The sequence below is a fragment of the Ictidomys tridecemlineatus genome, chromosome 6 (assembly GCF_052094955.1).
Source record: "Ictidomys tridecemlineatus isolate mIctTri1 chromosome 6, mIctTri1.hap1, whole genome shotgun sequence".
Taxonomy (NCBI): domain Eukaryota; kingdom Metazoa; phylum Chordata; class Mammalia; order Rodentia; family Sciuridae; genus Ictidomys; species Ictidomys tridecemlineatus.
In genome coordinates, this window is record NC_135482.1 from 18,967,764 (window position 1) to 18,982,253 (window position 14,490).

General features: G+C 40.5%; 1 protein-coding gene across 5 annotated transcripts in view; it reads right to left on the reverse strand.

The window, feature by feature from the left end:
* The window catches only part of Ano4 (anoctamin 4), a 384,018-nt gene that overhangs the window by 293,342 nt on the left and 76,186 nt on the right, over window positions 1-14,490 (reverse strand). The window contains exon 1 of one of the 5 annotated variants that reach the window (XM_040279417.2): window positions 8,729-9,163. The exons of 3 other annotated variants lie outside the window; for them this stretch is intronic. The gene's annotated coding sequence lies outside the window, so the exon portion shown is untranslated. Of the gene's footprint in view, window positions 1-8,295; window positions 8,668-8,728; window positions 9,164-14,490 lie in introns of those variants that run through there. One more of the 5 variants, XM_040279419.2, reaches the window with a different exon arrangement.

Here is a 14,490-nt window from a genome sequence, read left to right on the forward strand (position 1 = left end):
GGTGCTGAGTTAAAGATCATGTAGAATATGGAGTGAGAATTTCTGGAAACCCATAAATACTACTTTTTTTGTTTCAAGGCATCATTTCCATTAATCAACTCACACAGAAGTTCTACACTGGACAGAACCTGGTTTTGTAGAGGTCACTCATTAACACACACACATTTTGTTGTTGTGCTCACCTGTAATCCCAGCGCCTCAGGAGGCTGAGGCAGGAGGATCGTTGAGTACAAAGCCTGCCTCAGCAATAGCAAGGTGCTAAGCAACTCAGTGAGACCCTGTCTCAAAAGAAAACATAAAAAGGGCTGGGGATGTGGCCTCAGGGGTTAAGCACCCTGGGTTCAATCCCTAGAACCAGAAAATATATATATTTATACGTATATCTCAGTGGTTTTATCCTCCATCCCTCTTTTCCTCCCAAACAGAAATTCCTTGCCAGTTTCCTGTAGGGTCACTTTGTAGTTCCCTACTCCTCCCTCTCCAAATGAGCTGTGCCCATTACTCTTCCCAGGGCTGCAGCTACCCACACTCAAAAGCTCCCCAGTTCTCCCAGCAGAACACTCCAATCTGTTTCTCTCAGACTCAAGTGAGATCCATTTCTATCCTGTGTCCTTCATTGAAATCTAACAACTTAACCCTTGAGAAAAATTCGTGAGCTTTTATGTCCACAGCGCTTTTGCTTTAAACCAATTCAAGAACTATATGCCTGATGATAACTTTTGTTCACAGCACTCAAACTGTTCAACAGGTACATTTATGTAGGAGAAAACCCCTCAAGTTTCTGATCATTATGGTTTGGGTGTGAGGTGTCCCCCTCAACTCCTGTTAATGCAGGAATATTCTGAAATAAAATGATCGAATTACGAGAGATGTAACCTGCTGGGCCCATTCTGGGTTGAATGGACTGAGTGGGTGGTGACTGTAGGCAGGTGGACCATGGCCGGAGGAGGTGAGTCAAGGAAGGGGACATCTTCCTTGTGATCCCTTCCTCTCCTCTTCTCTCTGCCTCCTCACTCTACCATGAGCAGAGTGCTTTTCCTCCCCTGGAGTCTTCCACCATGATGTGCTCCCTCCCCTTAGGCCCAGAGCCATGGAGTAGGCTGTCTATGGACTGAGACCTCTGAGACCATGAGCCCCAAATCAACTTCCCTTCCTCTAAGTTGTTCTTATTGGATCTTTTGGTCACAGCAACACAAGCTGACCAAACCAGTGGTCAGAAAGCAAATATTAGAACAGTACGTCAGAGAGAAAAATGGAGATAAAATAATGTAAACACAGTGTATATGTTACATAAACCCAAAGAAAGCTGGATATGAAGGAAAGAACAAAAACGTCCTTTATCTATTTTCACCTAACAAAATCTAACAAGATTTGTATTTCCTCAGGCTCTCGTCTGTTTCCTTCTGCTAGTCCTACCTGAAGGCTAGCAGGATGTGGACTGATTGACCGCTGTTTCTTGTGCCTGGAGCATACTAAGTGTTCAATAAATACTTGTGGAGTGGGTGTGAATGAATGAATGAATGAATGAATGAAGCTTCTTTTCTATCTCACCATCTCTTATTCTAGGAGCAAACTTTACTGGCTTTCATGGACTGGCCAAGATATTTACAGATATTCCTCCAAATATTTCAAAATCTTTTTACGTTAACTTCAAGGTGGCGAGCCATCTGATCTGATCTAATAATTCTGAAGTGTACGAACCTATCAACTTGCCCTTCCCTACAAATAGGTTTGCTTGTTCTTCTGGGGAAAACAAAAAAAGAACAAAGAGACACAGCAGAGCTCATCCTTTGGAAATGGACTGCATCTGTTGGAAGCAGAATTGTCTAAGCTACTTTTTCACTTCCATGAAACTAGCTTAAGCACACAGATTCCAGAGGTTCACAAAACAATTGTACTCCTTGCAAATATCACAAAATCAATTGCCAAAGAAAAAGACACAGAACTAAGTAATGAGGAATAAGCAACAAAGGACCCCTGGGTTTCTTCCCATGATGGACAGTTTGTTCACAGGCACCTCAGTGAACAGAAGAAGTCTTGCATTCTCTCCAGGTCTAAAGTGCTTGATGTAGGTTAGGTTTCCTGGCTCCATTTCCTTGTGATGACTTTGAATGTCAAGGTGGACCCTCAGGAATACAAGAGATTGGTGAGAAACAAACATCTTATGAGTTGTGTCCTTCCCAGATGAATAAAGACGTCTGATTTAATTAAACTTAAGGAGAGATTCTAAACAGATTTCCATTTGGCTTTCTTCCAGACTCTATTAATTATCCCTCAAATTTCAACACTAATAAACAGCCTTAGATCTTCTGACACCTTTCCTATCTCTCCCACCCAAAGATTTCTTGTCTTCCCCTGAATTTCCCACCTCTTCCCTTTCTGCCCCCCTGCTCCAAAGTCACCTCTTTATTGATGCATCCATCAGATCTTTAGATTGTCGCTCCTGCCAGCCCCTCTCTCTGGATTGCCCTCTCCACCTTTGGCCACATCTGCAAGTCTAAAGCCTCCTAGGCTTGCTATTTATAATAGTCTGCCTTGTAACTGGGTCATTTACACAAGGGGACTGATCCTTACTGGTTTGTGGTCTTTGGGAAGACAAGGATTATGTGGAGCTTTAGTTTAGTTTGTTTTGTCTTTTACATCTCTCTTTGCTCGGGACCTAAAACAGTGTTTTGCTTATAGAAGGCACTTAAAATTTTGTGTTGTTTACTTTATTAAAATTCATTCAGGGCCAGAGACATTTTCTGGAGTTTAGCTTAGAATTTCTAATGGATGACATCAGGATATCTGCCAATCTCTTTATCCTATAATTCATGGATTTGAAAAATTAAGTTCTCCACATAGCACCCCAGTTTCCAACACTAGCACTACATGTGTTTTAGATGGTGATTCCCCACCCTTTGTTCAGGATTACTGGTTATCTATTATACTGTCATCACTGAACCAGGCCTTGGGGTAGCGAGATGAAAGTATAGTCTCTGCCTTCAAGGAACAAAGAGTCTATTTGGGAGAAGAGAAGTAATTATATTATAGTCTGTAAAGTCCTATGAAATCTTTGTCCTGAGGGATACAAGAGGACAGAAATGGTCTACCTAGCTCAGTTTTGGGGAGTAGGGGTTAGTAAGGATGTTTAAAACCTTTGAGGGAGATGATATCTGAACTTGCCTTGAAAGTTTAGCCTCTAGAGAGGACACAGTGTGTGCAAAGGCACTGAGGTAAGTAAGAGCTCTGTGTATTTCTAAGCACTGCAAATGGCTACCATATTTGTAGGACATTCTTCCACGGGGGCTTCAGAACAAGGAAGCAAGAGCTGTACATTATGATGGGCCTACTGTGCAAGGCCAAGGGGTTTGGTCTTTAACCTGCAATTAGTTGTGTCAACCAGACTGTCAATTTGAGATTCCAAGGAATAAGTTAGTTTTACTAAAAAATGAAAATGTCATTTTGCAAATTTGCAGCAACAGTATGAACAAGTTTAGCTAATTAATCTCTTTTGTTCAGTGAGGGAACAAAATCAGAAGCTAAAGATGTTTTGGAAAACTGGAAGACACGTGTTGCAATAACAGAAAAGGTACCTTTTTATGAAAATAACTTCTCTATGTGAAAACCACAGGCAAAATCGCCCAAGCAAATGATTTTCCAAATGGATTCTCTGAGAAATTGTGTGAAAGAATAACCCAAACATGGCTGGGAATCAAAAGACAGTAAATGCCATGAAGCCTAAGTAGACTCCGCTCCACGGGAGTGATGGTCACATCTGGCTCTGATGGTTCCCTAAAGCTTGACCTCAGAGTGGACACAGTAGGCACTCAAAATGTATCAGGTAAATTAAAGAATGTATGAAAGAATTGATCCAAAAACATCACCTGCTTTACAAAACAGAAATAATCATTTAAATTGTTTAAGTGCAAACAGAGGAAAGCTAAGGACGGTGTTTGTAAAATTTTTGATGTGTTCCTAAGAAAAGCAGAATTTCAAAGTAAAAAAAAAAAAAAAAGTGCATTACCACACAAGCATGAACAAATTTCCATAAACATTTGCTCGATGTGACTCACTCTGACTGGTACAGTCACGTCATCTGCATGAAATGAACCCAGGCATAATGGACACCAGTGAGTTAGATGCCACAAAGCAGTTTTGTGAGCAATGAATGACACGGTAGTGTCAGCTGAGTCTCGTAGAAGGGGCCCACATGGGGAGTAGGGCACAGTTCTGGTTAAATGCACCTTGCACTCAATCCATCTTGCCCAGGTGCTAAGCAGATCGCAGACCCCGAGGAAGTCACTCACATTCCTTCACTTCTATAAAGTAAGAGGGTTGGTAAGATGCTCCTCAAAGTCCCTTTTGATGACAAGAGACATTTCAAAATGTCCATGGTAAGCAGAAAGCCATAAGCCACGTTCGTGAAGGTTTGACATTATCTCACTTTCCTAAGTAACTCTAATGATTCATCATGTCAGAGTTCTGGGGGGATTGATACAGCCAGAGGAAGGGACACTCTACCCCCTCTAGAAAGATCAAATATGGGTCATTTGTCTCCGAAGTGACCATCCATCTGGTATTAGAGAGAGATACAGGAACATTTCACAATGTTTCACTGTGAAAAACTAAAGCCTTCTGAGATCATCTGGCCCAAACCTAAAGTAGCAGATACAGAACTTAGGGCATAGAGCCAGTCAGTGGCAGGGTCTAGACTGGAATCCTAGGGGTCCTGAAGATATTCCTGCATTGATTGGCTGTGGTCTCTGCTGGTTTCTGACACTCAGTCCCTCTTCAACACTCACAGGAGGTCCCCAGTGGGGGATCAACAGGAAAAACGGAATTCCTGCTGAATTACAGTATGTCTGTTATCCACAGAATGGCTGCTGGCTCACACATGCCAAAAGGTCACCCAGCAGATGCCGAAGAGGGGGTCAAAGATTTCTATTAGAGAAAAGGTTCACAAGACCTGTCATGATGTGTTTTTAACAATTTCTTGGATATTCAGACTTAAGAGGCCACAGCCTGACTGAAAGAATTAAATGCTAAATATAGTGAAAAAAAAAATTTCCCCTTTCGTCTTACATTATTTTAGGGCTGTGATTTGGTGCTCCTCCAAAGTTCTGCCATCTCCCTCCACCACCCAGGAGGTAAAACTTGCAACATAAACATTTATGACAGCCTGGATAGATGATTTTGCTACTGAGGACATGGTTTTCTCCTACGAGGCTGATCTAGTGACTAAACTCCTAAATGAATTCAGTAGGGAGATCAAAAATGCAGGATTCAACACAGCTCATGAGGCATTTCTCCTGTTTTATACAATCTGTCTGAGTTGCCAAGTGAATAGCAAGTTCCTTTCAAAGTAGATCACCATAGCTGGTGTTAGAAGTGGTTTAGAATCTCTGCTAAAGAACAGGCCTCCCTGTAAGAAGCTTTACGTGGGAGTTGTACATTACTCTTTTCACTCTATAAAGGGGCTCATAGAGAGATGGTAAAAGGGAATATATTGACTTAATTATATTGGAAAAAGCAATAGGAAAAATTCAGCCAACTTCCTAATGATGTGATTCATGCAGTTGCAAAGGAAGGCTGTATCATGTAATCAAACGATTTTACTTTGTATCATCTATAACCCAACCCAACCCCCCCTCCCCCCCCCCGCCTTTACACAAAGACCTTTTAGACAGTAAACATGTCAAGCTTTGAGGGCAGTCCAACCTAGACAGATCTAGAATGTCATTAATTAAAATGCAAAACTGATTCTATTTCTGGTCCTGGTAATCAACTATGGAAAATAGTTTCAATGACAAGAATATCTGCAGAAGCAAGAGGTTATATTTATATTAATAGGGGCAATTTCTTCGTTCAGTTACATGATTATAGTTTGAACATTTGCAGTTCAGTTACTAAAGTAGAAGCTGTAACCAACTCTTCATTAATCATCACACAATTCTCACTGTGCACATGTACGCTTGTTCACATATACACAGCAGAAGTGGGGAAGACAGAAAGCAGAGGATGAAAAATGGAGATGATTGATTCATAATACAAGCTGCAGGTTTCACATTAAAATATCAGCAAAAGAAACAGTCAAAGCACAGTTTTGATTGTAGCTGTAATTAAAGAGTGCGAAAAATGAATACCTGCATCTACACCAATCTAAGGTTTCTAGATCCATTTCAAATAAATTCAGTTTGCTAGGGTTGCAGGCAAAATCAATTGCAAGGACAGCAGCAAAATAAACACACACAAAATAAAACCGTTGCAGTGACTTCCTCACACCAAGAGGCTACAGGCTCCACTCAGCATTGCTTTTATCAATTTTTCCTGCAGTAGTTTTCTATGCTGCCTTCAGAGACCCTGCAAAGGAATTAACATAACAGCATGCTGTGAGACAAGGAAATGCTGAAGAATGCACTCTCCTAATTCAAAGAAATTCCCCAAGGCATTATCTGGAAGTGGGATGGGGAAATCCTTATCATAAAAAAAAAAAAAAAAGCTAGCTACAAAATGCTAGGCAATATCTCAGGAATTTTTCTTCTATTCTCTAAATGAGCATATTATTAAAAATATGCATACGTAAGAGTCAAAAGTAAACAAACATCACATTTGTACATATGCTTATATATACATGTCTATCTATTCATGTATGTGTGTATATATATACACACATTTATGTATATACAATTCTGATTTCATAAGGTAAACAATTTGTTTAGCAAAATAAAGAAAGCCTAAGGAATTTTTCTTTCAAAGCTATTGTTGCTACTAATTAAATGAAATCTAAATGCATCTAAGATTGCCGTGAAATATGGAGTCTATTTCCATGACACCCAACTTCCCATCTTGATGAATACCTCAAGTTGAGTTGCCAGGCATCAGACAAAATTCTTTCAAATGGAGAGGAAAAATTAAGCAAAGTTAAAAAAACATCATTAAGAATGAAAGTAAACAACTAAACATTAAAGAATAATCAGAGGAAGCAGAGAAGTCTGCCAGTCATATCACAATACTGCTGCAAACCCCGATTGAGTGCAGGAAAGAACAGATATCAGAACGGATAATTCAAACAATGATGAAAGTATTTCAAACATTATTTAAGGATTCACAGACTGCAGTCTGCAAGAAGAATCTTTTATTATTATTATTATTATTAACCTATTTGCTGATTTTACTCTTGAACTGGGGTTTCATGTCAATCATGTAAACATCTACAAATTCTGGCTTTCTACTTTACTGTGTGCTTTTATACTTTAACCTTTCACCACAAAAACAAAACACCAAATATATCTACTTAGGACCCAGGGAACAGGATAAAAGCATATGCCTGATGTCATCACCACTATTTTAAGAAAACTCCACACAGACTGTGGAAATAAAAGCGGTGAGAACAAGCAAGACAGTTTCAGAACTTTGCATTCCAAACTCCCAATGAGAAGGGAGAAAGGCCAAAAATTTCACCCTGAATTCCCCCCATCGTTCATCACACAAATCACAAGTCAGAGACTGAATTGCCTGGATGGCAATCCTTCCCAGAGGGAAAGGGATCAGTATTTCAAAATCCACATAAAATCAAATAAAAAAAAAAAACATCTCCAGTCCAAGACTTGAAAAGGACTAAACAGAATCGCAACTTCAAAGCATTTTCTTTAGGATGCTGCTTTGACCAAAATAATTCAACACAGCTGCAAGCAACACAAAACAAAAAAAAAAAAAAAAAGAAAAGTAAAAGTAAAACCTGCCAGTCAAGAAAGACTCCTGCAATGCACAAGTTCAACAAGGTGAAACTGAAATTTTCTTAGTTTCCTCTGGGCTCCAAGAGGCAGCCCGTAATAGATTTGAAGTTGAGGTGCTCTTTGCAGCCAACCTCTGGAGACGAGGTGGAAAATTAGAACACTATTCCAAGAGTACTGCCCTGCAATCAACAGCCTGCCACGCACATGTTCTTCATTGGAAACCTGCTTATTTTCTCTTAGAAAAGTCTAACCATTCTGATGATTTTAAAGCATTTTATCTCCCAGCAGGATGGTAAAACTCTATTGTCAACTCAAAAAATGTTCTGCTCATCGCCACCCTACCACCCTCTGAAGAGACTGCGAACTACCGCGTGCAGAACTGGGTTCCCTGAGACTCAGAAGGGAAGGAAGCAATGAGGTCATGCAATCTACGCCTTCTCGAGGGTGCAGGAGTCCTCTCTCACTGCAAATGTTCCTGCCCAAGTTGTAAACCCCACAAGATACAAGGCCATCCATTCTGGACCCAAAGGCAGAGCAGCTAGCCCGGCTGCCCACAGCCAACTCCGACATAACTCACACGTGTGTTTTCTTCTTCACCCAGCAAGATGGAAGAGTTTGCAGTGTGGCAGGTCACCCCCGGCCCCTGCAGATCTGACAGCAGTGCCCCTCAGCACGCTGAGGATTCATCCTGCCCAAATTTGTCAGTCATCCTCCACAGACTCCCTACACACTGCTGCAGTTTACCATCACGAACACATTTCCCCGGCTGCTGCTTCAAGGACAAAGAGAGAGCACTTATGTTTCCATCGCAGCCGAAGAGCTCAGGTTGATGGAAAAAAAAAATAAAAAGACAGACAACCCAGACAAATGACCCCAGGCATTTCAGTCAGCCAGATCCTTCCAGATTCATAAGAACAGAAGAAATGCAGAAGGAAGGTCACTAAGCTTAGCTGCGAAGAGAACGGATCAGTTCACTGCAGCAGAGCGGCTCATTCAAGGCAAGCACTTACCATAAAAATAGAGTCAACAGAAGGAGAGCAGAGCCCTCCTCAGTGTCTTCCGCAGAAAGAAATCCACCAGGAACAGAGGCCGGCAAAGTGATGAGAGGCGACCAAACCACCGCACACAACTCCTTTTCAGCCTCCCCTCAGACCCGCATGCAGTTGTTTGTGATGTAAAAACCCTGAGAAGTCTGGAACAGGACTCTCCGGAGAGCAAGCCAGAGTGAAAACAGCCTGGTGAATTTCACCACGGTCTCAGAGCGAGCATCACGCCCAGGACTGGTCCTCCCCTGGGGCGCAGGGGCGGTATGTGGGGTGGGGGTGGAAGGCACCAGGCTGGGCTCAGGGAGGGGAGAAGAAGGGTGGAAGCCTCTTTGGAGTGGAAGGAACTACTGCCGGAGAGAACATCAGTATTCCATATCAGTTATTGCCAGTGACCAATCAGTCCAGCCAGGGGGCCCTGTCAGTGTGACAAGAGAGCAGCAGACGACAGCCGGTCCTCCGAGTGACAGGACAGCCCCCTGCCTCGAACAGAAGTTTGGCAGGATTGGCATCTTACCCTTTACCCAGTTACTGTTAATATTTGCTTGTATTTGCCAACTCCCAAAGCCCCACAGTCACACAAGCCACTCAGGAAGTTTCCAAAGCATCCCATAGATTCTCTGCAATAAACCAGATTTGAAGCTCACCCTAAATGATATCTAATAGCATCTCAATGAGCAGACACTGGCATGCCTCCGGGAGGTCACTGTGAACACAATAATGGCACTTTGGACCCGGGCTTCTTTGTGCCCAAAGTGCAGGTTAATATGACCAGGACAGAGCTTTCTAATTCATAAAAGAAATTTAATCAGACAAGGGTTAAGGGTCTCTTGAAGAATTGGACTGTCAGTCTTCATTAATTTTCCTGTGTAGTACATGTACAGAAGTATTGTTAGAGGTGAGTTTCTAAGGATAATTGATCTCTCCCTTTGAGGTCTCTTAAATCACCCATAAGACAGACAATAGTGTTTCGGCTGAATTATGATAATAATTCATAAGAACACTGATGTTTGAGAAACTCTGAGTTACTCTGACAGAAAAGAGCAAATTCCTTAGTGGTAAATGAAGGATGCACGGACAATTGAAAACTTTTCCTATTTGCTTTCTTCTCCATTCTCCATTGAACCCATAAACTTGGTACTTAATTTGTATTTGGTTGTGATGACTAAATTAGATCAGACAGAGGTTTCTGGAATTAAATGCCAGTTTAATTGGACTCCACAGTGAAACTTCAGAACTTTTTAACTTGGGGAGATCATCATTCACCTTACCTTTGTTAGAAAAGACAACTCCTTTGTGCCCGTCGAGAGTTGCTAGGAAGACAGATCCCCCCCCCCCCGCCATGTTTTGTTTTGTCTTGTTTCAGGTGACTTACATGGCACAGGGTTTCTAATTTTAGATCTCTGTTTTGAACCTAGAAGTTGGACTTTGGTGGGACATTGTGATATGATTCCCTCCCATCAGGCACACTAGTGTTGAGGAGCCTGAATACCACAGCTTAAAAGAGGGCTGGGTTCCAAAGAAGCATCTAACTCAGCATCAGAATGAGTCACAGCAGGAGGCCATAAAAATGTTCCACACCAAAGATGAACATAATGAAATGAAATTTCTTAAATGAGGAAGAGAGGATGGTTTGCCAGGGTCATCCTATGTACATACAGTAAATAAGGAAAACCCGAGACCCTCAAATTCTGTTTGTCACTCATCTCGTTTCATCTCAAATGGGCGCACAAGTCAAGACCGTCAACTCCATGACCAGGTACAGACATGAATCCCTTTCTTCAAGAAGTTTATAGTCTCATGGACAAATTTAAATCCTCTTTTTAAAATTTCAACACTATGATCCTTGCCAAGACAGAAAATGTTCTACTTTTAAATGTCCTCCAGATAAAACCAAGCCTTATGAGGTTGGACTTCAGCCTCAAAGCTCTGAATTAGCCTAATAAGGTATTTACTGTTATTACCAAATCCACTTGGGAAATATAAATGTACAAATACTTTTTAAATCGAATTAACATGTGAGGTTCTTTAACTGATGTTTGTTTTTATCAGCTCCAACAGCTCCTTGCCACTGTAAAAATATGGGCAGCATATCAAAGAATATATTTAAAGGGAATATTACTTAAAGCTCCTAAATTAATTGAGATTAATACTGTTTATGAATCAGGTTCAATACTTTGAATATACAGGATGGTAATGAAGCATGAAAAGGATAATACAGCAGAAATACAAATCACCTAGGGGATTAAATAATTGCACATTTATATAATAAGTCAATGAAAATCGATATTCTAGTCACTTACACAAATGCAATTAATTTTTAAAGTTTGGTCACTTCTCTATTCCTCCCTCCTCAAGAAATGATAGAAATGCCTCATGTTCAGACAGTGACAAACATCAATTAATTTTTAGAATGTACAAAATACTTACCCAAGTTAATTAAACTTGGGATGATATCATGGACTGTGTCTTGCTCACTGGTCAAGCACCAGCACTTAACATATAATAGGTTCTCAAAAATTATTTTGTTGGATGGCCATTTGACTGGACAAGAGAATGTGGCTAAAATTCTACAGCAGCACAATTTAATGTACCTATATGTGTCATTTGTTTAAAAAAGATAAAGCTTTTTCAGGAAATTTGCATGCAAGAAGCTTGCTAATAGAGCCCTATAAAGTCTGAAAGATAAGGATTCTTCAAGATCGGGCTTCCAACACCAGGTAGGCACAGTTCATACAAGCCAGTTTCTACCTTCTGTAACCAGCCTGAGGAAAAATAATGAAAGCATCCCTATTCCCTAAAACACCACAAACTAAATGGCCATATAATTCCATTTTTTATGTGAGCATCTGTTAAAGGAGGCATGGGAATTGAAGAATTTTAGATAACATTCTGCTAGTTAATGGTTTTGAAAACTAAGTTATAATCTGCATAACAAAAAGCCTTTCATCTAACTTCCCTAAGCCAGTATCTAAAGGGACTAATGCTTACTGAGCCCATTATACCAGACTGTATTGTGTGGCTTCATATCTATCTCTATCTCTCTCTCCCTCTCTCTCTCTCTCTCTCTCTCTCTCTCTCTCTCTCTCTCTCTCTCTCTCTCTCTGATATATGCATTCCTAGGACGCGAGCACTCGAAACTCAGGGAGGAGATGGCCCAAGTGGCAACTCCCGTATAGGAGCAACCAGAATTTCCTGGGAATGCTTCATGGGAGGGGTCTCCAAAATGTTTTCTGACTAAATATATGAGACTACTTAAGGACTCTTCCCACTCTGTCACATAAATTTGCATGAAGAAGGAATGAGACAGTACAAGTTAAAGCAAAAGAAAAAATTCATTTTATTTTATGCAAAGAAATGAATTATTGGTGCTTATAATTTAAAAAAAAATAATTTGGTTTTGTTGGATAATTTTTCTCAAATCTGACGGCACAAATTACATTTTAAAGCCAGGATGATTCATCCTCAATTACTAAAATAGTAGAAGTAGAAGGAAAGAATATTCCAGAAAAGTATGATTGACACAAACATCTAATTTCAAAATTGTCCTTCAGTCTTCAGAGGGAGGCTTAAAATGAAGACAGAATAGGTTTAACTGCTAATATTTCCCTACCAGAGGTCACTCACTGGCTGAGAATAATTTCCCAAAGTGCTTAGTAGGCAGGTTTTCAAATATGCAACAACATTTCCAAATACATAATAGGTATCTGAGGCACATAAATATAATCTTAGCATCCAAGTCCTTGAAAATTTGTTTGCACTCAGCATTCCTAAGCCAGAAGAATCCTATGGGATAGTCAAAGATCACATCATACAGAAAGAATCCATAAGATCACAGTCCTATGATCTCTCTCCTTTTTTTTTTTTTTAGAATATAGAAAAATAAATCAATGTCTGACCTAAAGAGTTATGGAAAAATAGGCTGACTTGGAAAGTCAAAATAAGGAGGTTGGGGAGGGGAGGAAAGGAGAGGAGAGAGAGAGAGAGAATGCAAATATGAGAAAGCTAATGCATACAGCTAAAATTCTACTGAGGTGTCCTCACGTCCAATTAGTCCTTAAATCTCATCAATGTAACCTGCTCATTTCTTTTCCACCCTTACTAGGGATTACAATCAATTCAGAGCTCCATGTTTTCTCTTAAACTATTACAGTGACTTCTAACCCTTCCCATGTTCTAAGCTAACCCTCCTCTTGACATTAGCATTTTCTTTCTAAAACAGAGCTAAGGCACCCATGTCATTCCCTTACTAACAAACCTGGAACGTGAAACCAAACACATCTCCAGCGGACACTCAGGGCCTTCTGCAATCTGATGTTAGGTTTCCAGTGTGATTTCCCACCATTACTTCCTCTATAGCCCATGCCCTCATTACACTGATTACTCATGATTCCCCACAGACATTATATCTTTGATCATGGTAATCTGTTTTTCCTAGAATAACCTTTCTTGCTTCTCTCCCTGGAGAAACTCTACTATTCATCCTTCAAGGCCCAGTTCAGTGACATCTTCTTGGTAAAGCACAGAATGCCTCAAAGTGATTTAATCACTTCTTCTATGTATTTCTATAGCATTTTTTTCTACTTTTGTATTGTCAAATGCAAATAATGAATATACTGTACTAAATTAGTGCCTCTTAACCTATATAATTGGGCTTCTTTGATATTTCCAGTGTCTTACCACACAATAGAAGTTCAGTGAGTACATGAAGAATGAACACATCTCTTATGCCTCATTTTTTACAGTCAAAAGCACTTTGAAGAAAGTCTAAACATGTTTTCCGGGAATTTTGCAGAACTATTAAGTTTAGTAACTATTTATACCTCCTCCTTCAAATAGGAGCTTCTGTGGTTTAAAGGGCCTTGAATTAGAATCAGAAAAGCCAAGTCCCAGCCCTGGTCATGTCTCAGCCTATATGAGAATACAATGTGTCCAGCTTACTTGAGGACTCTTCTGAGCTACAGATGAGGTACTGAATGGTAAAGTATTTTACCAACTACACAAGTATTTGGTGGTGAGCAAAACTATTGTTACTCTTATCACTGCTTTAAAATTGTTCTTGCTGCTTATACCCCATCAAAGCCACTGCAAAATGTGTTTAGACAGATATCCTATGGAAGTCGGCCCAGGAGGCCAATGACTCAGCACTTAAGTTATTTCCAATGCCTATTTCAGTCCTGCTGGTCTGAAGTTGGGGTGAAATGGAAAGTCTCTGATGGCCCTGACTCAGAGCCTAACTCTGTTGCCTCCTGGCTACGTAGACCTGGCCTCTGAGACCCAAGTCCTTCATTTATGAAGTGGGAATAATAATGCCTACCTCACCATGTTGTTACATATTTATATTTACACACACACACACACACACACACACACATACACACACACACGTCCAATAAGAAGACCATGAATGGTTAGAAAAAGGTAGCCATTTCTGCCTAACTCCACCCTATCTATATGTGCCCTAACCCTTGCCTCCTTCTATATGTTGAACTTGTTTCAAGCTCATTTCCACCCCAGGATCCGTGTATGAGTTTGCCTGGGAATCCTTTTCCCCAGATCTACATGTGTTCCCTCAACCCAAAGTTTTCTCTGATTCCACCAGTCATTTTCTTTTTTTTTTTATTTAATATTTTATTTTTTAGGTGTAGATGGACACAACACAATACCTTTATTTTTATGTGGTGCTGAGGATGGAACCCGGGCCCTGCCCGTGCTAGGCGAGCGCTCTA